Below are 27021 nucleotides of genomic sequence, written 5' to 3' on the forward strand. Positions count from 1 at the left end.
TAAGTTTGAGTTTATAAAGACTGTGGCTATCTAGAAAAAGTGAGTTGTCCATTAGAAAAATTATTATTTGATCACTTTTAATATTATCTTGATACCTGTGGGTACCAACCATGTATGCGCTCTGGTTAACTATAACTGTCAGCATTTCTCAGACATCATATTCAATAATGAATAAAAATATTTTAGGGGCTCAAGTGTTGCCTACCTTGAAAGTTCAGTGCCCTGTGTTCAGACCTTAGCATCACCCAGCAATATTTCTGATTAGCAGAACATATTTATATTTGTGAAAGAAATGTAATTATTGATCATTACTAATAAGACTTTTGAAAATACTTTTTTTCCTAAATCCTTTCTTTCTCTTCCACATGAATTTTCTTGTCTTTCAAAGTTCTTTCCAGTATTCGGGAGCTTTCATTGCCTTCATTAATAAAATATAGCTATAGCTGGGAGTTTGGCCTAGTGGTAGTGCTTGCCTAGCATGCATGAAGACCCAGGTTCAATTCCTCAATACCACATACATAAGTGGTTCTGTGGCTCAAGTGGTAGAACCTTGAGAAAGCCCAAGGATAAAATAGAGCTATAGGCCACAATTTATTCAGAAAAGTCTACCTATTTTAGGATCATCCTAAACATATCACAGGTTTTGGACGTCGTTTACATATAAGAGCTGAACGTGTTCCAGAATTGCCTTTGAGTCTGTTCTGCACTGCCTTTCCCAATTATGCAGATTCTGGGTAAGGAGAATTGTCCCACATTAATGTTGTCTGTTCACTTTGTGGCACTTACCCTCTCACAGACAAGAAAAAGAACAGACCTGAAGAACCTGGGGGCAATTTCAGATTGTTATCTCCTTTGCTCTCGGTGATTACTCCAAGATCACTCCCTAACAGTGAAATTTACAAGAAATTGTAAAGAAGAGATGGTGGTATATAAACCCAGTTACCTGAAAAAAAAAATTGAAGCACATGTGCTTCCTCTTTCAAAGCAGTAGAAAAACACTTCTCTTGAACCTGGGAGAAAATTTTAAAACTCACATAGGATATGTTTTGTCCTTTGAGATTTCCTGCAAAATTTCAATGTCAAAGTCCTCGAAAGTTAACTTTACACATAAAATTTATATCCTACCTTTTAGAAACTCTTTCTTATTGTGTTTTTCTGGCTAATAATGCTTTATATCACAGTATATTTTAATTGAACTCTTAATCAGTGATTGAATTAATAATAAAGAAAAAGACATTTTCCAAGTTGGGACTTGCTGCCTGGTTTTGCTGTTCCTGTGCTTATCTCCTTTCGGATGATTTACCAAAAACAAATGCCACAAATCTGGAATTAGGACTAATTGTAGTTATTAAACTGTCACACTATTGTTTCTGTCACTATTGTTTCTCCTGTGTGTTTATTGTTTATGTGTTCATACATGTAGTACAGACAGATGCCACTTCTGTGTGTAAATTAGTATTATGAAAATGTTCTATGATATACATAAGATGGAACTATTGTAATCCAAATTAATCTCACTTCTATATTGATAATAGTATATTATATAAAATAATATGTTCATTATAACAAATTTGTCATTATTTAATAATAATTTACTAAGAATTCTTTATCAGTTGTTCATGTCAGAAAATATCATTACACATACAGAAACAAAACAACTTCTTTCTCCAACTTCAGCTTTTGAAGATCTGAAGGAAAATGTGTCCACTATAATTACTTTGTAGACTTCTTTGTAATTCTTGTAAAGGAGCCAATAGTTATTTTTCATAAGATTGCATTAAAGCCAGGCACGGTGGCTCATGCCTGTAATCCTAACTATTCAGGAGGCTGAGATCTGAGGTTCAAGGTTCAAAGCCAGCCTGGGTACAAAAGGACCTGAGGCTCTTATCTCCAATTAACCTCTAGAAAATGGGAAGTGGGGCTTGGCTCAAGGGTAACACGGTAGCCTTGAGCTGAAGACTCAGAGACAGTGTCAAGGCCGAGTTCAAGCCCCATGACCCACAAAAAAAAAGATTACATTAAAATATTTAAACATTGCTAGCGTTTAGCTGCATTGTGTGAACTGGAAGGTATAAGAATAGGACACATTTTCTCTCATGTATAGAAGTTAGATCTATATTATAAATATGTATGTAAGCATATAAAAGGTCATATTTATACCAACACATTAACTACAATATGGTGTATGTGGGGAGAGGCCTTTGGTGTAACTCCTTTGAACTATTAACTTGTAGTTTACCCAAAAGTATAAAAAAAAAACTGGAACAAGTGTAATGAACGGGGTAAGGTCAAGGGGAGAGGAAAAGACAATGGAGAGAAGCGTGGGCGAATGCTAGGATAATGTTTAATGCACATGAGTTGCCATGAAACTAGGTAAACTGAGGCTATGTGGGGTTGGGAGTGGTGGGGAAGATGACCAAAGGGACGATATTGATCAACAGGCAGTTTGTACTCACAAATTGGCATGTTACATTGGAACTTTTCTCTATACTGAAGGATAAGTTGGCTGCCTGTGGCTCACGCCTATAATCCTAGCTACTCAGGAGGCTGAGATCTGAGGATTGCAGCTCAAAGCAAGTCCCAGCACAAAAGTCCATGAGACTCTTCTCTCCAACTAACCATCACAAAAACAAAACAAAACCTGGAAGTGACAGTATGACTCAAGTAGTAGAGCACCAACCTTGAGCTGGAGCTCAGGGATAGTGTCCAAGCCCAGAGTTCAAGCCCCACAACAGACACAAAAAGGTTATTAAATAATAATAAAAAACTAGGAATAGTAGGGCAATGAAAATATTTGGGAGGTAAAAGAGAAGGGAAAAGGGGGCCACATTATTATTAAGCATGTTTCCTGCATGTGTCTGATTTCCTGTTTCTGTAGATTCTTGTTGCCTATGCTCTTTCCAGGCTGCACACCCTGTGTAGATGACGACACATCTGGTGATAGGAAGCCTAAAATATGGCCTACATCACTGTCTCTGTCTAACTGTCTTCTTCTCTCTCCCTCCCATCTCCCATTGCCTTCTTGTGCTTTTGTCTCACCTCGCAGCCATGCCAAAGTCAATGGCCGTGTGTATCTAATATTAAATAGGTGGGTACTTTGATGTTTTCTCTCTTGCTTGAAAATGTCTCTTGGTATGTTCAAACTCTTTCCTGCTTTATAAATTTAAAAAAAAATGCCACCAGGTAGTGGACAGTGGCTTCCAGGTATGCTTGTGGAGGTATTCTGCAAACCAAGCTATTTGGGTGCTATGCCAAATGGCACTGCCAGGTGGTTGTGGAGGTTGCTGAGGGTCTTCAGCTGGTGCTCAGCAGTTACTCTCAGCCCTAACTTAACATCCCATTGACTTTATTATCTTGTGGTAGAATCCGTTCAAGGCTTACCTGAGAGTCCGTCTCTTTCTTGAACATATTTACTGAAGAGCTCAGCTCAAGAACCACCTCCGACACACACACACACACACACACACACACACACACACACACACACACACACACTCTCATAAATGCCAACATCTTGCTAAAAGTCACCTGCCCTTCATCTGAATTCCTATGGCACTTTGTCACTGGGGCTGTCCTGACACTCTGCCTTTCAGACCTCCATCACCTGCTTGGCTTATCTTGCTTGCATAAGCTCCTCAGGCCTGAATGATCTAAAGTATTCACAAGTCACTCTCTCCCAGCCTTACTTCTTGGTTGATATTCACAGCAATGTGTGGTTGACAGACATCAAAATTTCAACTGTATCTCTAGTTACAAGATCAACACAGATTTGAAGAAAGATTTTTTTGTCAGTTCTGGGGCTTGAACTCTGGGCCTGGGCACTGTCCCTGAGGTCTTCAGCTCAAGGCTAGTGCTCTACCACTTGAACTACAGCACCACTTATTGTTTTCTGGTAGTTAATTGAAGAGTCTCATGGATTTTTGTGCCCAGGCTGGCTTTGAATTGTGATTTCAGATCTCAGCCTCCTGAATAACTAGGATTATAGGCATGAGCCAGTGGTGCTTGGCAAGAAGGATATTTCCTAGCCAGTAGTTTTCATCATAAGTCTGCAGCACTGGAATGAGGTCCTCCTTTCAGATGAGGACCAATGACTTGAAGACAGAAAACCCGCACTGAGTATTCACCCATTACAAAAGTGAGCTTTGTAAGTGCAAGGTGCCCACAAAATGTCCCACAAGAACTGAGCAAAGATCTTTAAGGTTCTGTATCCTCAAACTATATTTTTGCCATACCTGGGGCTTAAACTCAGAGCCTGAGCACTGTCCTAGGGCTTTCTCAGAGGCTAGTACTCTACCACTTGAACCACAGCACCACTTTTGGCTTTTCTATGAATGAGGTACCAAGGAATCAAACCCAGGTCTTTATGCATGCTAGGCAAGCACTCTATCACTAGGTTAAACTCCCAATCCTAGTCTTACTCCATTAAGCATGTCAATGAAATTTTTCACTCTCAAAATTCCATATCATTAGTAGTAAAGTTAGTTTTTAGTTAAGAGAAATATACATTTTACAATAAACTTGAGTAACAAACCAGATTTTGGTTTTCTATTGAATTCATGTTTTTCTTAGGGTAAGTGGAGCTGTGGTTCAAATAGTAGACCTTCTAGTCAGCCTTAAGTGAAAAAGTCAAGCAAGAGTAAGAGGCTCTGAGATCAAGCCCCAGTACTGGCACCAAAACAACAAAAGTTTCTCTTCGAGAAAAATCCTAATGCAGATAACTAGGTCTGGCAAACCCAAGGAGGCAAAATGAATGAATGGATGCAGTCCTGGAGAAGGTGTAGGGGAAAATGTAAGAAACAATATTAAATTCACAAATCAGTTGATTCTGTGTGACTACAATCCCCTAAAATTAATTATAGATTCTAGAAAATCAGTTATCCTAAACCCTACAAATATTCTACTTTAAATATTACTGAGGTCATACACTAAAATAATGGAAGATATTTCACTTTAACTGTTAATTGATACCATAAACTACAAATTTGTCTAATGAAAAGAGTGAATACAATTTACATTTCATATATTCCAATTTCAAATAGTTTGAAATGAATAAAAGCCAAACACTAATGCCTCATGCCTTTGATCCGAGCTACTCAGGAGTCTGAGATCTGAGGATCTCAGTTCAAATCCAGCCTGGGCAGAAAAGTTTATGAGACTCTTATCTCCAACAAACCAGCAAAAAAAAAAGGCAGATGTGCGGGCCGGGAGTTTGGCCTAGTGGTTAAAGTGCTTGCCTAGCATGCACGAAGACCTGGGTTCAATTCCTCGGTACCACATACATACAAAAAAAAAGCCGGAAGTGGTGCTGAGGCTCAAGTGGTAGAGCTGTAGCCTTGAGAAAGTCCAAGGACAGTGCTCAGGCCCTGAGCTAAAGCCCAGGACTGGCAAAAAAAAAAGCGAGATGTACAATTGTGTCTCAAAGAGTAGAATGCCAGACTCAAGCAAGAAAGCTAAGGGACAGTGTCCAAGCCCTGAGTTCAAGACCCAGCACGTGTGTGCATGCATGCACACACACGCGTGTGTGCACACACAAACACACAGAGAATAGAATATAAACTAAGGAGTTTTATAATGACAACATTTTCATACAGAAAGTAGCTTAACAGATGGCTTTTCAAAATTGAGTCATCATTCGAAAGTAAAATTTGTTTCTTCTGTTTCAAAGAAGATTGTGTCCCCAGAGAGTAGAATGTCAAACTTGACACTCAGTGGATCACAGTGGGTACCAAAATCAGCACTGTCTTGGCCAAGGAACTGGCTAAAGCTAGACTAGAATTCCTCCTTCAAGGAGAGAATGCCCACAACACATACTGAAAATAAAATGATGGGGGTACAAAGGGAGAGATGCATAGATTGAGGGCATGAAGGGAAGAGTGGAGGAATAAATGAACAGATAGATAACATCTCTTAGAATTGGAAAGGAGAAGCAGTTTACCTATGAAACAAGCAGTAAGAGCTTAGAGCCTAAACCAATATAAAGGCAAGGCCACAAAAGTATCTGTAAACATGAAGCAAATGTAAAGAGAAGACTGTGAATTCCTCACAGAGACAGGCAGGTGGAATCATTTCATATGAGGGAAGAAAGGAGATTCTCCCAGACTACAGTGGGCCCATCCATGTGTCTATCTGGAGTCCTACAACAAAAAAACTTTCCTCTGAATTATAAATAAGTAACACAAAATGATCAGTGAAGAATTGTAAGTATTTCACAGAAAAAGCCAGAAGTGGTGCTGTGGCTCCAGTGGTAAAGCACTAGCCTTGAGAAAGCCCAAGGACAGTGCACAGGCCCTGAGTTCAAGCCCCAGAACTGCCCCCCCCCAAAAAATCGCATTCTCAGTTCCTTAGCCTGACATTTTGAGGATGTATTCATTCACCAGAATGTGCTTTTAACATTGATTTTGAGGGAGGAAAATGTCAAGATTTTTTTATGATTATTTACTAAGGGGAAGAAAGGCTGAGTTCATAGTTTTCTGGGTCAGCTGATCTGTGTAGCAGACTAGAACCTGTTCACCCTCTGTGGATGCTCATGACACATCCATAATGAAGGAAGTCCGCCTCCCAGTATACAGAGTTTTCAGAAGCCATACCCAGCAGTGTGAACAAACAATAAGACTGTTGTCTCCAACATTCTCAGGAAGAAGCATCAGAATGTGTTCTGAAGGTTTCTTTTAAGTACACAAACTGCCAAAGAATGGGCTGAGGAGCGAATTATACCGTTTAGCATCTTCTCTCATGTCCATTGTTGAGTGGTCCCTTGTAAGAACATTATTTCTAATTCTGCCTTATATTAGAGGGTTATTAAAACTCAGTATAAGAAAATCTCAAAGATGGTTTAATGTCACTACATACTTACAGAAGTTTCTTTGTTTTCTATATATCACATGAAGTAGGCACAGCCATTTCCAGCTTTTACAGACCAGCAAACAGAGACTTACAAGGCATGTTAAATAGTTGGCCATTTCACACAGTAGAAATGATCTCATTGGGCTTCAACTTGTTTTTTGCTGTTGTTCCAGTACTGGAGCTTGGACTTAGAGCTTCATGTTCTCGCTTAGCTTTTTCATTCAAGGCCGGTGTCTACCACTTGAGTCACAGTACTCCTTCTGGCTTTTTGCTAATTATTCAGAGATACTAGCCTCATGGGATATTCTGGATTTGAACTGTGGTCCTCAGGTCTGTTTTATGAGTAGCTAAGATTATAATTGTGAGCCATTGACACCCAGCCTTCAGTGTGCCTTTCTAACTCCAAAACCCCATACTTTCAACATTCTTTTTTTATTTCCTCCATAAAAGTATGGTAAGATAGAGATAGATAGATAGATAGATAGATAGATAGATAGATAGATAGATAGATAGATAGATCAACAGATATTAAGAAAAACTCACACTGATTATTTTAAAAGCATTATTATTCAATCATGTATTTAAAACTTTTTCATGTCTACATGTTTCAGACACATCAATTCTATGAATATCCCGTGCAAAATACCATTCACCAGAGTTCCCAGATAGCCAGCAAACTCCTATGCTAGAATGTAACAGTCCCATATACATTTTCCCCTTTTTCTCTGCCACCTGTTACAACTTTCAAGGTTCAATCGCTTTTTCCAAAGCATCCTAGGTGTTGCCTGGCCCATTTCCTTATAAGGATTGTGTCAGAGTACAGTGAGCAGCATGAGTGGTGAAATTTCAGAACTCTTCCATCTTCAGCCCCACCTGTCTCGTAGGGGATTACAAGTTTCTAGAAAGAATTGCAGATCTTCCGAAGGGCTTGTTCCAGGTCTTCCTTTGGTTCCTCCATTTAATGACTGACCTCTCTGCCCAACGCTCAGCAGTATGGGGACATTTTGCTCTATGGTTCAGGTAAATCCTGAACCATAAGCAGCCTTTTGTGGCTAATGGTTTTTTGTTCCACAACTAATGGTGATTATTAACATGGTGTCTTCTTGTCTGTATGATACAGACTTTAAAATGCAGTCTGAGGTGGTCATAAAATCTTGGTTCTAATGACAGTGTCTTCTCACACAGTATAATCTGACACTGCTTGAAGTGAAGAGATAGGTGTCTGTGGCCACATCCAATTGCATTTAGGACATAGAAAAAGCAGCCTAATGACACAGGTTTAAAAAAGAACTAGGCCAGGCTCCGGTGACTCACGCCTAGAATCCTACCTACTTAGGAAGCTGAGATCTGAGGATCAGGGTTCAAAGCCACACAGGGCAGGAACTTTCATATGACTCTTATCCTCAGTGAAGCACCAAAAAAAGCCAAAAGTGGAGCTATGGCTCAAGTGGTAGAGTACCATCATTGAGCAAAAATAATCTCAGAGGTAGCACCCAAGCCCTTAGGATCAGCACACACACACACACACACACACACACACACACACACACATACACACACCCCAACATGGAAGAGAAGAATTGTACTTGTCATTTACCTTATGAGAGATACTGTAGGGTCAGAGTGGCTGTCTGCACTCAGTGAGAACTTCCTTCTTACTGAGGCTAAGGTTCCTTCCCCATTTCTGCCACTGCTGCCACCAGCATAGCTGCCATCAGTGACCCTCAGGCATGATTTGGTGCCGATCCATCCCAACTCCTGAGAGCATTTTGCTTCTGTTGCACTGGTATTTGAAGCTGGTAGCATGGGGTTCGCTACTGCCAAGGTTGATTGAGAACACACATTGTTAAAGAATTTGAAAAAGGAAACCTTCCTGCTTTTTACAAGATGGTTGGTTGTGTTCCTAAAAGGCACAGGAGTCTCTGTGTTCTCCTCCTTACAAACCCGCAGTCCTATCCACTCAGATCCGTCGCTGAGCCTAGGGTCCTAGCCAAAGCTCGCTACTCATGCCATCCCGCCATGCACTTGGCATTAGGCCGTTCCTGCAAGAGGCATACAGGAATGCAATAGTGGGTGATGTGTCGCATGATGTATGATCTCTGACTCTCCTTATAATTCTTCTGTTCTCATCTCCTTTTATTCCCTCTCTATTTCAATTACTTTGAGCAGCATCAAGAAAAAATTACCAATCCACCAAAATGAGTAAGTCCCCCCGTGAAGTCATGAAATGCTTGCTCTACATGTGCCATTTCATGCTTCTACATCCTAAACTCTGACCATTGCCTCCTCTGGGGGGGGAAATGTCAAGTTTAGGTGTCAATAGCTCTCATTCCTGATTAGTCACTGGAACTTGAATATGAAAAGTTACTAAAACCTTGACTTGAGAGTTTGTTTTTCAAAAGAACTTAAAACAAACCAACCAAACATGGCAAGATGCTAACACCCCACCTTGCAAGGTCTTTGTACGTGTACTGATTCTCGTTTCATTTATCCTCCTTTGACTTGCCCCTTGCTCTTCTCTCTCATGGTCCTCTTCTTCTGACTCTGTTGTTCTCTGCCAAACAGATTGGCCCATCCTGAAGGAAGCCTCCCAGATCTGGCCATGCTAAACCTCACCTCTAGCCTGGAAAAACCTGTGATACCAAAGCTGGTGGAGCCCGGGGAGGAGAAACTAGAGGGATACTCTGAAAAGGCCAAGAAGGGTGAGCTTGAGAAAGACAGTGAGGCATCAGAGGATGACGAAGAGGAGTCAGAAGAGGAGGAAGAAACATCAGGTAACTATCTCGCTCCTAGCATTTGTTCTGACTGATTGAATCATTGACCTGCTCCATAGGATCTGTATGTGAGTTGGAGAAATAAAAGCAGGAGTTTTCCTGGATTTTGGCAGATATATATTTGGTTGGATTTGATTGCTATAATATTCTTGGTTCAACTGTTCCAATTATTTCCTTCTAATCTGACTGAGAAAAGAGGAAATGGCTGTTACTAAATCCAGACCAGCAGGCAGGGCTTTGGTTTGGAGACCACAAGGGACCAGAAGGACATATGTCACCATCCCCTATAGAGGATACAGCAGCCCCTGTGCAGGTGCCGGTCTCAGCTTTATCATTTTCTTGAGGAAGTCTGTCAAGGATTTTCCTGGGATAGAGGAACTAAGAATGAAGAAAATGTGCAATCAGTCCCACCACTGATCATTTTAAGGCAGCTCCTTAAGATGTTACCTAGGCATTTTCTCTGCCTACTCTGATGTCAAGGGGTTTCTTCCCCTTTATTTGTAGACTTAAAATAAAAATATTTTAACAGGATACGATGGGGATCAAATGGCCTTAGTAATCAGGAAATGTTCCCTGACAGAGTATGCAAAGGACAGAGCCAGCTCATCTGTGCCACAGTATCCAGGGCATATAAGAGGAAGCAAAATGCCATCTCAGAGGCAGAACACTGAGGTAGCACCTTTGCTTTTTGTTTTGTGCTGACCGTGGGGCTTAAAATCAGGGTCTGGTTACTGACCCTGAGCTTATTTGTTTTGGTGCCAGCCCTGGGGCTTGAGTTTAGGGACTGAATACTGTCCTTGAGCTTTCTTAAGGCCAGAGCTCTACCACTTGAGCCTCAGCACCACTTCTGGCTTTTTCTATGTATGTGGTACCCAGGAATTGAACTCGGGTCTTCGTGTATGCTAGGCAAGAACTCTTACCACTAGGCCCAACTCCCAGCCCAACCCGGAGCTTTTTTAACTCAAGGCTAGCACTCTACCCCTTGAGCCAAAGCTCCACTTCTGGCTTTTGGTGGTTCATAGGAGATAAGAGTCTCATGGACTTTTTCTGCCTGAGTTGTCTTTGAACCATAATCCTCTGGTTTCAGCTTTCATGTGAGCACCGGTACCCAGCCTGCTGCCCTTGTTTTTAATGGTCTTTTCTTCTGTATAAAAATAGAAATTACAAAGCGCATAAGGAGGAAGATTCCTCTCAGAGACAAGTTCCTCCAGCAAACCTAGTCACTGCTCCCGTTCATCTCAGAAGGCAGGAAAGGACCAGAGACATCCCCACATAGCTGAACACCACCTGCACCCCAGTGTGAGGGATTCAGACTCAGATCTTCCTCTGTTGACTTCAGGGAGGTTGAACTTTACTAGTGGCACGTTTACATTCACACATCATCACACGTAATAACTATGTACACCACCCAATCATGTACCCAGAACTTTCCATTGACCGGTTTCTGTGTCATGTTATAAATAAGCATTTTTCACAACTGCAACCTTACTAAATATTCAGAACTATGTACAATAATGTTAAATTTACTTATGGTGCCAGGTAGAGAGTGTGAACTTCTGTCTACAAACATAATGGAATAATCCATGATGTGGATACGACAGGCCAAAGTAAACCTGTTGCAGCTTTCAGTCAGAGTAAGCCAGCACAGTTCTAGAGAGAAGCATATCCTGTGTGTCTACCCCAAGGTGGAAAGAATAAACTGTCATGATAAAATGAAAACAAAAATGGTTAGACTCTGCATTTGATCACATTTCCTGAATCTGTGGACTGGGCCATCCAGTCATTTTTTCATTTGGAAAAGGGGTGCGCAGGCTGCACCCACTTCTTGAAGATTACAGACAGGTATGTCCTCTCAGAGAAGAAGGAGAGCTTTAGCTCGTGACTTCTGACACCATCATTTTAACAAGAAACATGGCATTGACAGAGAGCTTGGGTTACTTAGAATTCCCAGGGAACTAGGGAATCATTATTTCCTCCAAATGCTTCTTTACATCAGTATTGCGGAAGTGTGGTTACAGTGACATTGTCTCTGATCTCAGTTTACGATGTCCATGTGATCAGAATGCCTTGGGGCTTTCAGATCCTCATCTCTGCAGATTCTCTTGAATCTCACCACTACAACTATTTTGCAGCCTCTTTGAAAGTTATAAGACATGCATTAATGAATAATACAGACAGTCCTCATGCTCTTGGGTGACCTTACTGTCTTGCAGATCTAAGAAACAAATGGCACCTGGTGATTGATCGCCTCACTGTGCTCTTCTTAAAATTCCTGGAGTATTTTCACAAGCTGCAGGTGTTCATGTGGTGGATCTTGGAGTTGCACATCATCAAAATCGTCTCCTCCTACATTATCTGGGTTACTGTGAAAGAGGCAAGTGAAAGTTTGTTGTATTATCAGACAGAATAGAATCAATCACAATGGCCCATCCATCTGTTTCCTTCTTCATCTCTCCTTGGTGCTTTTCATTCCGTGCCTATTGTATTAGAACATCACAGCTAGGTGCATGACCTTTGACATTCAGAAGACACAAGGAACTCAGAAGACAGAAAGACTGGAGAGAAAATCGGGTGGCTTAGGTCCTAAATGGCTTGGTTGTGATGCCCTACTTTCTTATTTTCATCTAGTCATAGTGGATTTTTTTTTTGTTCTTTGAGACAAGCCACTAAGTATCCGATCCATTTGTATAAAGCCTCTGTTTTCTTGTCCATAAAGAAAAATTACCATTCTGTCAGCAATTGTTTCACTTTTGCTATGGAAAATTAACTTTCTCTGAACTGAGGTTTTATTGAGTCCCTATTTTAACAAGTGGTTTTTGTATAATGTTTGCATATTTTATTTTAATTTTATTTTTGAGATGCTCACAATTGAAACTATGTGCTAGCAACTAAGCCAGGTAATCGCTATCTGCAGTCCTTAAAAAGTTTAACTATATTGGCCACTGGTGGCTCAGGCCTGTACCTATGTGACAACTGCACTTGATCTCACTTCTTGTGTTCCTCCAATCAGTTGTTAAAGAAGCTCAAGCCACGTCCGTCATTATCTTTTTTTTATCCAACATGTTCTGCATTATTCAACCAATCTTCCCAGAGAGTAAATGGGATTGTGACAGTCTCTTACTTATAACATCACCACAGAGTTCCCCCCACCTCTACCTCTGTCCCTGTCATGTCCCTCCCTCTACCCCTCCTTCCTCCTTCTTCCTCTCCCCCCCCCCTCTTTCCCTCCAGTGCTCACAAATGCATGGTGTGAAACACTTCATTTAACCTTATTATTCCTTCTTTTTAGATTATTTTTCTAATACTGGGGCTTCAATTCAGGGCCTAGGCGGCACTGTCCTTATGCTTTCTCAAGGCTAATATTGAGCCACAACTTGAGCCACAGCACCATTTCTGGCTATTTTTTTTGTGCATGTGGTACAGAGGAATGGAATCTAGGGCTTTGTGCATGCTAGGCAAGCACTGTACCAGTAGGCCATGCTCTGGCCCCTTATTATTCATAAACTCAAGAGCATGAGTGAGTTTTAAAGTCCTCTGGAGCCAGGCATCAGGTTTATAATCTTAGGTACTCAAGGAAGCTGAGATTTGAGGATCAATGTTCAAAACCAAGCCAAAGAGGAAAGTTCATAAGAGTCTTCAATAAATCACCAAAAGATAAAAGCAGCACAGTGACAGCCTTGAGTGAAAAAACTAAGGGACAGTGTTCAAGTATCTAGGCCCTGAGTTCAATCCAAAGTCCCAACACACACACACACACACACACACACACACACACACACACACACACACACACACACAGTTCCCCCCACACAAACACTCACACTGCCTTTCCAGCACACACACCATTTACCTATCAGTGTGTGTCCCTCGTATGTTCTCTCTTAACTATAAGGCCTTGGACCTGCCTTGTCTTCTCCCCATCTATCTTGTGCTTACACTTCCGGTCTCAATTTAGGTCTAATGTCTTTTTTGTGTGTGTGCCAGTCCTGGGGCTTGAATTCAGGGCCTAGGTACTATCCTTGAGCTACTGGAGTTGCAGCACCACTTCTGCCTTTTTCTGTGTATGTGGTACCGAGGAATTGAGCCCAGGCTTTGTGCATGCTAGGCAAGCACTCTACCACTAGACCATGCTCCCAGCCAAGCCTACTCTTTTAACCTTCCCTCGTATAGCCCATAGAGCTCTGGACTTGATACATGTTTGACTTTATAGTAAATTCACGCTGTTATTTTCTTCTTGTAGCATTAAATGTTTCTAGGGCATTTTTTTCTGTGCCAGTACTAGAACTTGGACTCTTGGTAGGCACTGTCCTTTAGCTTCTGCACTCAAGACTAATGTTCTACTACTTGAGCCACAGCTCTACTTCCAGCCTTTTGGTGGTTCATTGGAGATAAGAGACTCACACATTGTCCTGTTCAGGCTGACTTTAAACCACAGTCCTCAGATCTCAGCCTCTTGAATAGTTAGGATCACAGGAACCAGCTCCTAAGGCATTATTTTAAGAATATTCAACATATTCCATGACTGAATACAACAGAGGTGCTTCTGTACTATTAATGGAAAGGAAAGTCATTAGACATGGGGGAATATCTCCTTGATACATAACCTCATTTGCAGCTAAAAGCCAATATATTTGAGTTGACTTTATTGTTCTCCTTCCGAAATCCTGTGCCCCACCCCCTCAGCGTTTTCTATCTTAGCAATGATTCTAGCATCGATTCAGTTTGCCATGAAGAAACCTGAGGTAATGTCTTACACCTTTCCCTCCAAGTCTCCAACCTGCTTCCATCAAGTGATTCAGCGACAAATCCAGCTCATGTTCCACTTAAGTCCATCTCATCTCATGTTCCATTTAAGTCCAGTGCAACTGCCTTAATGCTTCCTTCCAACTGTGACTCATATCCTTAGCCCCTGCAAATCTCAGGGTAACTGGTCTCTGACCTCAAGTCTGACCAATATCACATCCTCTATTTTTCCATCACATTTATCTAAGGAAGCTAGAGATCATACCTTACTTTCAAACTCTTTGTCAACAGGTCCTTTAAGCCTCTCTGTTTACAGCAGAATGAGTTCATGTGCCATTGCGTGGCTCACACAAGATACGTTGAAATTTGACTTCTGACTATGTCTCTATCTTCCCTCATTGTGGCATTTTATTTTATTTTACTTCAGTTCATTTTTTTTCTGTTCTTTTATGTGCCAGTTCTGAGTCTTGAACTTAAGGCCTAGGCACTGCTCCTTAGCTTTTCTTGCTTCAAAGCTGCTGCTTTACCACTTGAACCACAGCTCCACTTCTACCTTTTTGGTGGTTAATTGGAGATACAAGTCTCACAGACTTTCCTGCCCATGATCCTCAGACCTCAGCTTCCTGAGTAGCTAAAATTATAGGTATGAGCCTATAATCCTAATGCCCAGTCTACTGTGGCATTTTATACTTCCAACTCTTAATTCCCCGTGGTCTGTAGTCATCTTTTCTCACCACATGTTTCCATACTTTCTTGCCTTTGCTTCTGCATAGTTGACTGGAATTTACTACCCACCTCTCACATTCAGTACTCACCCCATTCACCTGGTTCTGCTCTTTGTGAACCCACTCATCAGACCAACGATGCCTTGTAAATGCTCTCACAGAAACTCACATGCATCTGTGACCTAGCTATTGCTGTTGTTTTATAGCTATTAAATTATCCTAGGTCTTATCTGTCTTCCATATAAAATGTAGTATCCTCCAGACCATAATTCACTCATTCCCTCATGTCCCTGTGCATGCCAAGAACACAAGCAACACGTTCAACTGGAGAAGTCAAGTTGTCTTGCCTTTGATGTTATTTCATATCATATCTTTTTGTCCCCATTTCTGATTTTATGTTTCCAGGTGTCTCTGTTCAACTATGTATTTTTGATATCTTGGGCTTTTGCTCTGCCATATGCCAAGCTGCGCCGTGTGGCCTCAAGTGTCTGCACTGTGTGGACGTGTGTGATCATCATCTGCAAAATGTTGTACCAGCTACAAACCATTAAACCTGAGAACTTTTCTGTCAACTGCTCCTTGGTGAGCTTTGAGGATGGGAGACCTCCCTGAATGTCCGTTAGGGAAGCAAGGCAGATACTTAGAGTCTACCCCCACCACTCCCCATTCAGCACATGCAGCCTAGATTGTAGGCGAAGTTGTACAGTCTGGCTCTGTTAGCCTGGACCTGCATCTACTTTGGAGTTTAGATCCCCCTTGAAATGAGCTCCCAAGTCTACCATGCCCAGAGCTGAGGGAGAAAAGCCTGCCCATGTCCACTAGGCAAACTGACTCTACCTTCTCTCTCCTTTTTAGCCAAATGAAAATCAAACCAATATCCCCCTTCAAGATCTAAACAAATCTCTGCTCTACAGTGCTCCTGTGGACTCAACAGAATGGGTTGGCCTGCGGAAGTCTTCTCCTTTGCTCGTCTACCTGAGGGTAATGCGTCTTCTGTGCCTAGCCTATAACTGCACAGTTACAATTTGCAGTCCTCTCCCAGGACAGTCTCAGTGTCCCGTGTGGTCATCACTGCATCTTCTTCCATGGTTTTGAGAATCACCTTGGCTGCAAACAAGTGGATATTAAAATCAGTACTCATCTTATATGCTGAAGGGAAGTTGTCCAAGCAGTCTCATGTTGGTTAGACAAAATATGTTAAGGAGCTCACAATATAAAGAGCAAGGTTGATGGAAACATCAGAACTAAAATATATCCAAAATAAATTGCAAAGCTTTTAAAAAGCATATTTTAAGCATAATGTTAACTTGGCCAGAAACAAAGAAGAAAAATTGTCTGAAAAGGAAATCCTATAGTTTACAAGAAACTAGCATTCCATTGCAAGAAATTTTTAAATTGTCTCTATATTTTTAAAGGGTATATATTATAGCTAGAAACAATAAAATACAAATCTCTGAAAAATCTTTGATGACAAATACTCATAGAAACATAGTACAAACAGAAGAACATAATTTTTCACATTTTACTTTAAGAGATAATTTAAGCAGTCATGGTCATATTATACTAGCCATTCATATAAAATAAAACCGTATACTTGGCAGTTAGGGGTGTGTGTGTGTGTGTGTGTGTGTGTGTGTGTGTGTGTGTGTGTGTGTGTGATTTTTGCCAGTACTGAACTCAGGGTAAGGGTGCTTTTGTTTAGCTTTTTCTATCAGGGCCTGAGCACTGTCCTTGAGATTTCTCAGGCTAGTGCTCTACCACTTGAGTCACAGCACCACTTCTGGTTTGCACATGCTGTGCAATTTCCAGTTTTTCCTTACATGGTAGATAGTGTTAAAAGTCGCTCTTAGAAGGATAAAATACATTAATATTTGAAAATAGCAATTATACTAATATCTGTCAGCTATTTCCCTGCATGTTAATTATTTCCATCATTATCATTATAAGAACTACAATCTTACCCTCATGAGCATTCTTTCTGTGGTCAGATTTCAGTGATATTAAAGCATTCCCTCTAGCTAGCACCCCACTTCTCCAGCATAGTGTAATCCCAGGATATCTCCCTGCTATCATTGCACTTACACTTCCTATAAGGTCAGACTGCCTTCTTCCAATAGGCAGGCACTCTGCTTCCTTAGCATATGGAGTGTACTTAGCAAGTAAATAGGAGTGACCAGTGTGATGTACAGAGATTTTACCTCCTGTTCCTGGGGCACCCAGCCTGAGTCCTCAATGGAGATGACTCCACAACAAATAAGACAGGGAAAATCAGTCTTCCATTCAATCTTACCATGAATTACTAGTAGGATATTATAAAAATGTCCCTTTAGATATCCAGAATTAAGTACAGTGATGGGGATTGCTTAAAACTAATGAATTGTAAAGCATTTGGTCTACCCTGTTTTTGTTTTCCTTCTTATGATTTGTAGAATAATCTTCTGATGTTAGCTATTCTGGCCTTTGAAGTCACCATCTACCGCCATCAAGAGTACTATCGAGGTCGGAACAAGCTCACAGCCCCTGTGTCTAAAACTATCTTTCATGACATTACAAGACTTCACCTAGATGATGGGATTATCAATTGTGCCAAATACTTCATAAACTACTTCTTCTACAAATTTGGCCTGGAGGTAAGTTTTCATACCAAGGTGATTTATTTCTATTTTCCATGAAAAGTCAAGTAGCATCTTTGGCTAGCTGGTCACCAGAGCCTCACTATCTATCTTTAGCCAGGAAGTTTGATCCTCTTGGGATATACAGATGCTGGTGCTGTTGCTGCTGCTGCTGCTGCTGCTACTACTGGTTAGCGTGGCTGGGAATTTTCCACACTCAAAAGCCATTTCTCCAACTGCAACAGAGGCCTCTCTAGAACCATCCAACTATATGGAGACCAGTTATCATAATAGTTCCATATAAGGAATAAAATTTTAATTGCTGGGTACTGGTGGCTCATTCCTGTAAACCTAGCTACTCAGGAGGCTGAGATCTGAGGATTGCAGTTCAAAACCAGCCCAGGTAGGAAAGTTCCTGAGATCCTTATCTCCAATTAATCACCAAAAAGTCAGAAGAGGAGGTGTATCCCAAGTTGTGGACCACCAGCCTTGAGCCCAAAGCTAATCAAGAGCGAGACCTGATGCCCTGTATTTCATCCCCCAGTATCTGCACCTCCAAAATTATAATACTGACCTTTTGTTTTTGCACTATTTTTATGCAAGTTCAAACTGCAGCCACAATGAATGCTATAACCTGACATGATTGTGGTAAGGCTATCTCTTTAGTATGAGGTGGTTATTGTGACAATGGCATAGTCTATCTTCCCACTCAGTAGAGTCAGCCTGAGCACTGCAGGTCTCTACCCCAGCAAGTGCACATGGCCCACAACCCTTTCCCTGTAAAGCCGATCTCTCTTGCATCTTATCACCCTTACACAGACCTGTTTCCTAATGTCAGTGAACGTAATCGGTCAGCGAATGGATTTCTATGCCATGATTCATGCCTGCTGGCTGATTGCCGTCTTGTATCGACGCAGAAGAAAAGCCATCGCTGAGGTCTGGCCCAAGTACTGCTGCTTCCTGGCCTGTATCATCACCTTCCAGTACTTCATCTGCATTGGCATCCCACCTGCCCCCTGCCGAGGTGAGCCCCGTCCCCTGGCTTTTAGCAAAAGTCATTATCAATGGCCACTGGAGAATTGATGTTTGCTGTTTATCTCGGCCCTCCCCCCAACAGATTATCCATGGCGATTCAAGGGTGCCAACTTCAATGACAACATTATCAAATGGCTGTACTTCCCTGATTTCATTGTGCGACCCAACCCTGTGTTTCTGGTCTGTAAGTGTTTCCACCACAGGGTTCATGACATTCATACTCGGGTTTACATTGGCTCATTATTCTTCCCATGGTAGGCATTAGTGCTTTTGCTTCTTTCCCTGAACTTCACAATCATGTAAAGGGTTGTTTTATTCATTAATATTGCAAGTCATTAATGGTTCCTACTTGCTCTATTACATTTGCAAATATTAATAAATCAACGTTGAAGTCCCACATTCACTTGTATAACTTCCTTTCCAATATGTTCCCTCCTTAGTCACAGGTATCTGCATAACCCATCTTTTTGAAGGTAGTAGAGAGGGAGGCCTCTCAGATTGAGTTGTGATCAGGTTTCAAGATGCCACTATCAGGCAGGCCAAAATGAAAAACAAGGCTGTAGTGGCAAGAAAGAGGCTTTCAGGCTGGAATGAACAGGTCAAAGCCTTTGAAAGAAGCCAGTAAATAAAGGATTGGAGCAGTTTCTTTCCCTTCCCCCAAACACACACACGAAGAGTAGGGAGTGTCAGACAATACAGAATGCTTGATTGTCCTAAATATTTCAGGATTTTAGGACCAACAAAGCAACCTATGACTTGGCTGTGGTGACCTGGTCTTGGGGTCTCTTCCTGTCTTTTTCTCTGCCATCTTTAGTGTGTCTAAGCTCAAGGAATATCATGTGGGTACTAATGCACAGGGAATGGCACAGGAATGTCACTTCTATCACATGTAAAAGATAAGAAAGAATATGGGGAAGGTCCAGGCTGGGAATGTGGCACTTGCCTAGCATGCATGAAGGCCTGGGTTCAATTCCTCAGTATCATATACCCAGTAAAACCCAGAAGTGTAGAATGGCTCAAGTGGTAAAGTGCTAGCATTGAGCAAAAAAGTTCAGGAACAGTATCCAGGCCTGAGTTCAAGTCCCAGGACTGGGAAAAGAAAAAAAGAATATGAGGAAGAAAAGTGCTCCAGTAGCTTTCTCAAAACTAATAAGAATCCTGGCATGCATAGCTAATATTTCTAATCCTAGCCATTCAAGAGGCTGAGATATAAGAGCTTCAGTTCAAAGTCAGCCGAGGCAGAAAAGTCTGTGAGACTCTTATCTCCCATTAACCAGCAAAAAGCTAGTAGTGGAGGTATGGCTAAGGTGGTAGAGTACCAGTGTTGACTAAACAAACCCAAACGAAAAGACCTTGGCTCCAAGTTGAGCCTCAGTACCAAAAAAAGAAAGAAAGAAAGAAAATCCTAATGGGAAATTAATGCAAATCCACACTGTCTCAGGAAAAATTCTCTACAACTAGAAGCCTAGTAGTGAACACCTCACACTGGTATAAAGCAATGTGCAAACAAATCCCAGGCTTTCTCTTGGGGAGGCCCAGCCTGTGTGTTCTATCTTTCCTCTGGCACACTGGCAAGTAATGACTTTTACTAGACCCTGAAAGCCTAGGGTGCGAACTTTGGGGATGCACTTTCCCACAGGTGTTGGTGGCTAGTTCATGCTGCTTGTGACACTGGACCCCAGAACAGGAGGTGATATGGTAGTCACCTCCCTTTGTCTTGCCAGATGACTTCATGCTGCTCCTGTGTGCCTCCTTGCAACGGCAGATTTTTGAGGATGAAAATAAGGCTGCAGTACGAATCATGGCTGGGGACAATGTGGAAATTTGCATGAACCTAGATGCAGCTTCATTCAGCCAACACAACCCCGTGCCAGATTTTATTCACTGCAGGTAACAATGGCTTCGTCTCCTCAAGTCACCCAGACATGAGCATTGCATACAGATGGCTCCTCTGCTTCAGATCTCTCTGGAACACTACTTAAAAAGAAGCTATTTGCGAGAAATTTGACTAAAAGAAAATGATAAGCATTCATTCACACAGGGTTTCCCCAATTCATGTTTGTATATTACTACTTATGCCAGGGTTTCCTGTACACCAGGCCAGTGGGAAAGGAAAGATGGATACAGGGATCATAGTATGGTTTCTCAACTATTCCAATATCAAGGATGAATTTCCCCCCTTCATACAGTGGCATTCTTGACCTTGCTTCTTGCTTGTTATGTTGTTGTCTTTTGACTGTTTGGAGGTTGTTTCCCCCCTCCCCCTGCCAGATCTTACTTGGACATGTCCAAAGTGATCATCTTTAGCTACCTCTTCTGGTTCATCCTCACCATCATCTTCATTATGGGAACAACTAGGATCAGCATCTTTTGCATGGGCTACTTGGTGGCCTGTTTCTATTTCCTGCTCTTTGGAGGCGATCTGCTCCTGAAACCCATCAAGAGCATCCTGCGTTACTAGGACTGGCTGATTGCATACAACTTGTTTGTGATTACAATGAAAAATATCCTGTCAGTAAGTGGAACCCTCTCCTATATAACACACTTGTGGTTTCCATGCAAGAGTAAACAATCCTCGTGCCTCTCACATGACCTTGTTAAAAGCCTGCTGAACATTTAGGATCCAAATGATGGTTCACTCCTTTTTTTATTGAACCAGATTAGGCCAAATTCTTTCTACTCATTTTTCACTCCTTGAAGGCCATACTTCAAAGGGATCTGTATTCAAAGGAATGAATTCTAAAATGTATTTCACTAATTAATCCTATCCTTCTTGAGGAACAATTTGTCATCACTCACTGCATGGTTTTGAAGTGACTCTAGTAACCTGAATCAGACTTACAGAATCCTCATAGTATTTGAAAATAAAATGCTCTTCCATAAAAAGAGTCATAGGAATGTGTAATAAACTGAGCAGTTTTATGGACTGTTATGTGGGGTAGGGAATGATGAAGAGGGACTGGGAGTGTGTCCGTGGTAGAGTGCTTGTCTAGCGTGCATAAAGCCCTGGGTTTGATTCCTTAGCACCACATAAAAAGAAAAAGCCAGAAGTGGTGGTGTGGCTCAAGTTATAGAGAACTAGCCTTGAGAAAACTCAAGGACAGTGCTCAGGCCCTGAGTTCAAGTCCCAAGACTGGCAAAAGAAAATATCTTACATATCTGGGTGTGGTAGACATTAGAGAGAATTCAACATTGTGATGGCTTCTAAGCAGAGACATCCAGATGAGTAGAGACATCTTGTTTGCTCTGCCAGTGAATACCTGTGTCCTTTCTTTACCATGACAAATGAATTACAGTGCCCAGTTGTAATTCTATAGTACTGATCATTCCATTGCACTGATCTTCTAGACCCCAAAGGCACCCCTTCAGTTATTTGGTGCTGCAAATATTTGGTTAAGAACCTTTCATGAGCTCATCAATAGCATTATGTTGGACCAAAGAGATCCCCAGAGGACAAAGTCCACAACTGTCTCCAACCTGGGTATCAGACTTGTGGTGTTGTCACTGAGGAGAATTTCTGGACACATTGAAGCAGAGACAAGTTTATTAAGGAAGCAGAGCAAAAGAGAAGGCAACATACACAAATTGGATGCAAATATACAAACACACACAGAGTACTCAGTGGCGTAAGTATAAGTACTCAGTGGTACTTATACATGAAAATAAGACAGAAGAGTTAACATTCCTCTTTGTTCTGGATACCTGGTATATCTAATCATTCTTGACATTATCATGTGGGACCAAAGAGATATGAAAGCTAGCCAGTTTGCTAAATCTGGGCCTTAATTTCTTTTCTTTTGACAAAGTCTCCTTCTAGTACAAAACTAGTTTTCCTTGAAATATTTACCCAGAATATTCTTATCCAGAACCCTGGATACAAAGTTAAAGGCACTGTCAGTTCCTACAGTCTCATGGAAGAGTAGCAAAACCTAAGAAAAAACATGCCAAGTCAAGCCATCTATCAATAGCAAGTGTATTCGTAGCTCCGTCTTCTTCTGCCTTCATATCCTGATTCTAGCATGGCTCAGGCAGAGGGAGTTCATGCTGCTTCAGCTGCTTCTCAACTCTGTGCCTGGTTCTTACAGCTGGAACTGGTACTGAGTTAGAAAAGCAATTATGTAATGATCCACTGCTTCTTTCCCACTTAGGGATTTAGGGATGAGATCATCCACCATTCAATTGCAAAAAGCTATTGCAGACTTGAGTTGGGAGATGATATATAATGTATAGCATTGTGTTTAGAGGTCTAGGAGGGCCAAGCATATGCAGTCATAAATACTTGAATAATTTATTTTGCCTCGCGTCTGTTGAAAGATGAATTGTCTAGTTGATGGTAGAGGCGGCTTTGGGCAGGTCAGCACTTTACCCCATTCACATTAATTTACACTTGGAAAGTATTGAGAATTGAAAAAGAAGGTATAGACAGGAAAACAAGCCATTCCACGCTGGAGCCAAGCTCGTGATGAGGGGTTTAAGCTAACCCATCCATCCACCTATTTGTTCATCTGTCCATTGTCATAGTCTTCTTTGCTGAGTGAAGAGCTAGAGATAAATAGGACTCAGTTTGTAACCCTTAAGGAACCAACTTTCTAAAGAGGAAGATACATCTGTTTTAAAATTATGGCAATAGAGGTTGGGAATTTGGCCTAGTTGTGGAGTGCTTACCTAGCATGCACAAAGACCAGGGTTTGATTCCTCAGTTGCACATACATAGAAAAAGCCAGAAGTGGCTCAAGTGGTAGAGTTTTAGCCTTGAGAAAGCCCAAGGACAGTGCTCCTGAGTTCAAGCCCCAGGACTGGCAAAAACAAAATTATGGCAATAAAATCATCTGTAAGAACGATTGCCACATTTTAAGAACAAAACAAATATAAAAGTTAGCCTAGATCTCACCTTGTTGTATGATGGATCCAGTCCTGAGAACACAGAAGCCCCCCATGTAAAAGCCCAACTTTGGAGTTTGTATTGTAGCACTAGTGGATACTACAGGCTCTCCAATCTCAAATCCCTGCCTAACTGTGTTGAACTAATACATGGTTTCCATGGCCAAAACCTACACAGGTGCATAACAAAGTAGAAAACAAATCAGATGTGAACACAATCAAAGTCAGTCAAAAACCAGTGAACACTCAAATCAAGCAAAGATATTCACTATAAGGCCAAACAAATCAATTGAGGGCAAAATCAGTTGGAGATAAATGTCTCACAGACTGTTCTGACTACTCTGGCTTTGAATGGCCATCATCAGATCTCTGCCTCCTGATGAGCTCGCATTACAGATATGAGCCACCTGATCCTGGCTGGAACCCATCTTTTAAGTTGATACTTACAAGGAACAAAAGCTTGGTAGCACACGAATATGTCTGGGATTCCTGGCTAAATAGCCTCCACTTTAGGAGCGAGGTCTACGGATTAGTACTCACAGGATCCCAGCTATACACACAGTGAATCATCATCACCTGTATGTGTTGGCCAGCAGTAGTTAATGCTTATTTAAAATTCACCTCCCAGGGAACTTAACATAACTGTCTTGATACATTCATTTTTTAAAACAGATATTTACTAGTCATCATCAGCAACAGTAATAACAATAAAAGATTCCTTTATCCATAGAATTAGCCAAATAAGCCCCAAAAGACTTCCTTGGTCTCCCCTGAAGACTAGACACCCATGTCCTTCTTGGACACCCATGAATGATATGCAAGTAGTTGTTTGTCTACATTATTTAAGGAATAATGACAAACAGAAACCTTCGCAGATTCAATAAGGAGCCATCAGTGATTTTTCACATATTTGCTAGCCAAGGTTGGTTGAATCCCAGAAACAGCCAACAGGTACAAAAGCCAAGCCCTGCTTACCATTCCTTCCTTCAACTCCACCCTGCAGCTTAGGTCTGGAATGCTCTCCTTGAGGGACAGCATAGATTTAATTGTTAGACCTGTGAGAAAGGAAGTGTACCAAAATCAGAGTCCTAGATTTCAATGAGTATCCATTCTCAGAGTTTGTTTCTTCCAAAATAGCTGAGAATTTCTTCCTTGAAAAGAAGTGTTTTTGCAGAGGCATCACATTGGAGACCTTCCTTTCATTCATTAGGTATAATTTCTAGAATTTACATTGCTCTCTGAGCAGCTAAAGTAAGCCTCCATGGTAACTGGACTTTTTAGTTTAGGTATGGACAGCCCTCTGTAATCATTGTCACTGGGTCTTTGTCAATTCCTGCACATGCTGGGGTCAGAAGAAACCAAACTTTCTTTTTGGATCCCGTGATGGAGAATTGACCTCCCCATTTGTTTTTCAGATAGGAGCATGTGGATACATTGGGACACTGGTACAAAATTGTTGCTGGTTGATCCAAGCCTTTAGCCTGGCCTGTACAGTCAAAGGCTATAAAATGCGTAAGTATGCGAGGCAGAGATGTTCTCATTTTAAAAACAGGGCCTAAGTACATTCATTAAAGATGTGAAATCGGAGCTCAATTTCTCCCTAAATAAAAGCTATAGAACTGCAATGCATTGTGTACAGACTGTTCATAGTATGAGGAGCCCCCATTCCCAGAGTCCCTGGACCATTTTCTAGAAACTCCCAAAGCCCCAAAGGATTTGGGGATTGGATGCAATGCAGTAGTAACTCCATATGCTTTCTGAGATGTGGTTAGTAAGCATTCCAGATGTCTATCCAAAATTACAGTTGTTTCAGTTAGAACTTTGAAAACAGACATGGTGGAAAATGCCTACAAATCCCAGCTACTTAAGAGGCAGAGACAGGGGAATGGAGAATTGGAAGTGAGCAAGAACTTAATCTCAAAAACAAACAAATGGGCTGGAGATGTGACTCATGACTCAAGAACAGGTAGATGGTAAGTACATAGCACATACATACATATATGCATACATTCATACATATATACATGCATACATACATACAAATATAGATGAAAGAGATGTAGAGGTAAAAATCGAGAAATATCTTGGGCCCTCAAAGTAAGTCAGACTTCCAGGCCTTCTTTCCTGTTGAATCTCAGGGAGCTTCTTCATATTTAGAAAAATCATTGGAAGGACCCCCAGAGGTTCCTGGAATTGACTTCTTTCTGCCATCTGCTTCTTGCACCGAACACCCAGGATACATCACACATGGTCTGTTGTGGTGTGCAGATGCTCATGTGCATGCCAACATGACATTCTTCTGAACAATGGTGTCCAGTCAGGCTGAATCAGACTGCACACAAGCCATCCACCTGACAAAATGTGCTACCTGCCATCCCTCCTTCAATCACCCCATCCTGTACTCAGTGTCAGGTTGGGTAGAGAACTCTGTCCTAGAATAGATATTGTCTTTTGTGTCAGTGCATTTCCTCTATCATTAGGACATTATTTTTCCATGAACCTTTTTGGAGATTCCTGAAGAAAGAAATGTTCCGGGGGCTTCCTTGTGCCTCAGGGTCAAGAGCTCACGATGGGGTCACCTTGTGAGTCCATGTGGACATTGGAGCTCAAATGCTCGTGGGGAGACCAGATAGCAGAGTGCTGCTCTTGTGCCTGCGTGACTCGTAGGACTGTGGAAAGCACAGATTTCCACATTAGCGGTGGGAGTGGAGTTAATTTCTGTATTGCCCCTGCTGCACTCCCACAGCTAACGAGGACTCGTCCTGCAAGTTGCCCAGTGGAGAGGCGGGGATTATCTGGGACAGCATCTGCTTTGCCTTCCTTCTGCTGCAGAGGCGAGTCTTCATGAGCTACTATTTCCTGCACGTTGTAGCAGACATCAAAGCCTCTCAGATCCTGGCCTCCAGGTTGGTCGGGCACGATGGGATTCCATGGTTGATTTTCTTAGGAAACATACAAAAAGGAATGCTTCCCTATATTTTTCTGTTTTAACTTGTTGGGAAAGCCCACGGGAAATTAAGAAACTTCTTCTAGGAAAATCAGGGCAAAAAAAATTACAAATAAGACTTTGGGGATCTCAGATAGACATGGTAGTACAATGTGACACTTTATCAAAACTTAGGACATGTGTAAGTGGTACATAAGTATAATTGAGTCCCTATATACACACTCCTCACGGGAAGCAGTCCATGCTGGCCTCCAGCAGTAACAGGAATTTCTCAAATGAAAATATACAAATGGTGGCTGTGGTGTAACTTAGAGTACATGCACAAAACCTTAGTTTGGAAGGGAGAAAAGTAGAGAGGGCAGGTGGGAGGGAAGGAGAAAGGAAAGGGAGGGAGCAAGGGAGAGAGAAAAGAGGCAAGGGAGGAATAGAAAAAGAAGGAGGGAGGGAGGGAGGGAGGGAGG

General features: G+C 41.6%; 1 pseudogene; it reads left to right on the plus strand.

Moving 5' to 3' along the window:
- LOC150039514 (piezo-type mechanosensitive ion channel component 2-like) overlaps positions 1 to 27021 on the plus strand; it is a 157201-nt pseudogene that overhangs the window by 71148 nt on the left and 59032 nt on the right.

Source organism: Megascapheus bottae, unplaced genomic scaffold, assembly GCF_031878675.1.
Source record: "Megascapheus bottae isolate mThoBot1 unplaced genomic scaffold, mThoBot2.hap1 HAP1_SCAFFOLD_91, whole genome shotgun sequence".
Lineage (NCBI taxonomy): Eukaryota > Metazoa > Chordata > Mammalia > Rodentia > Geomyidae > Megascapheus > Megascapheus bottae.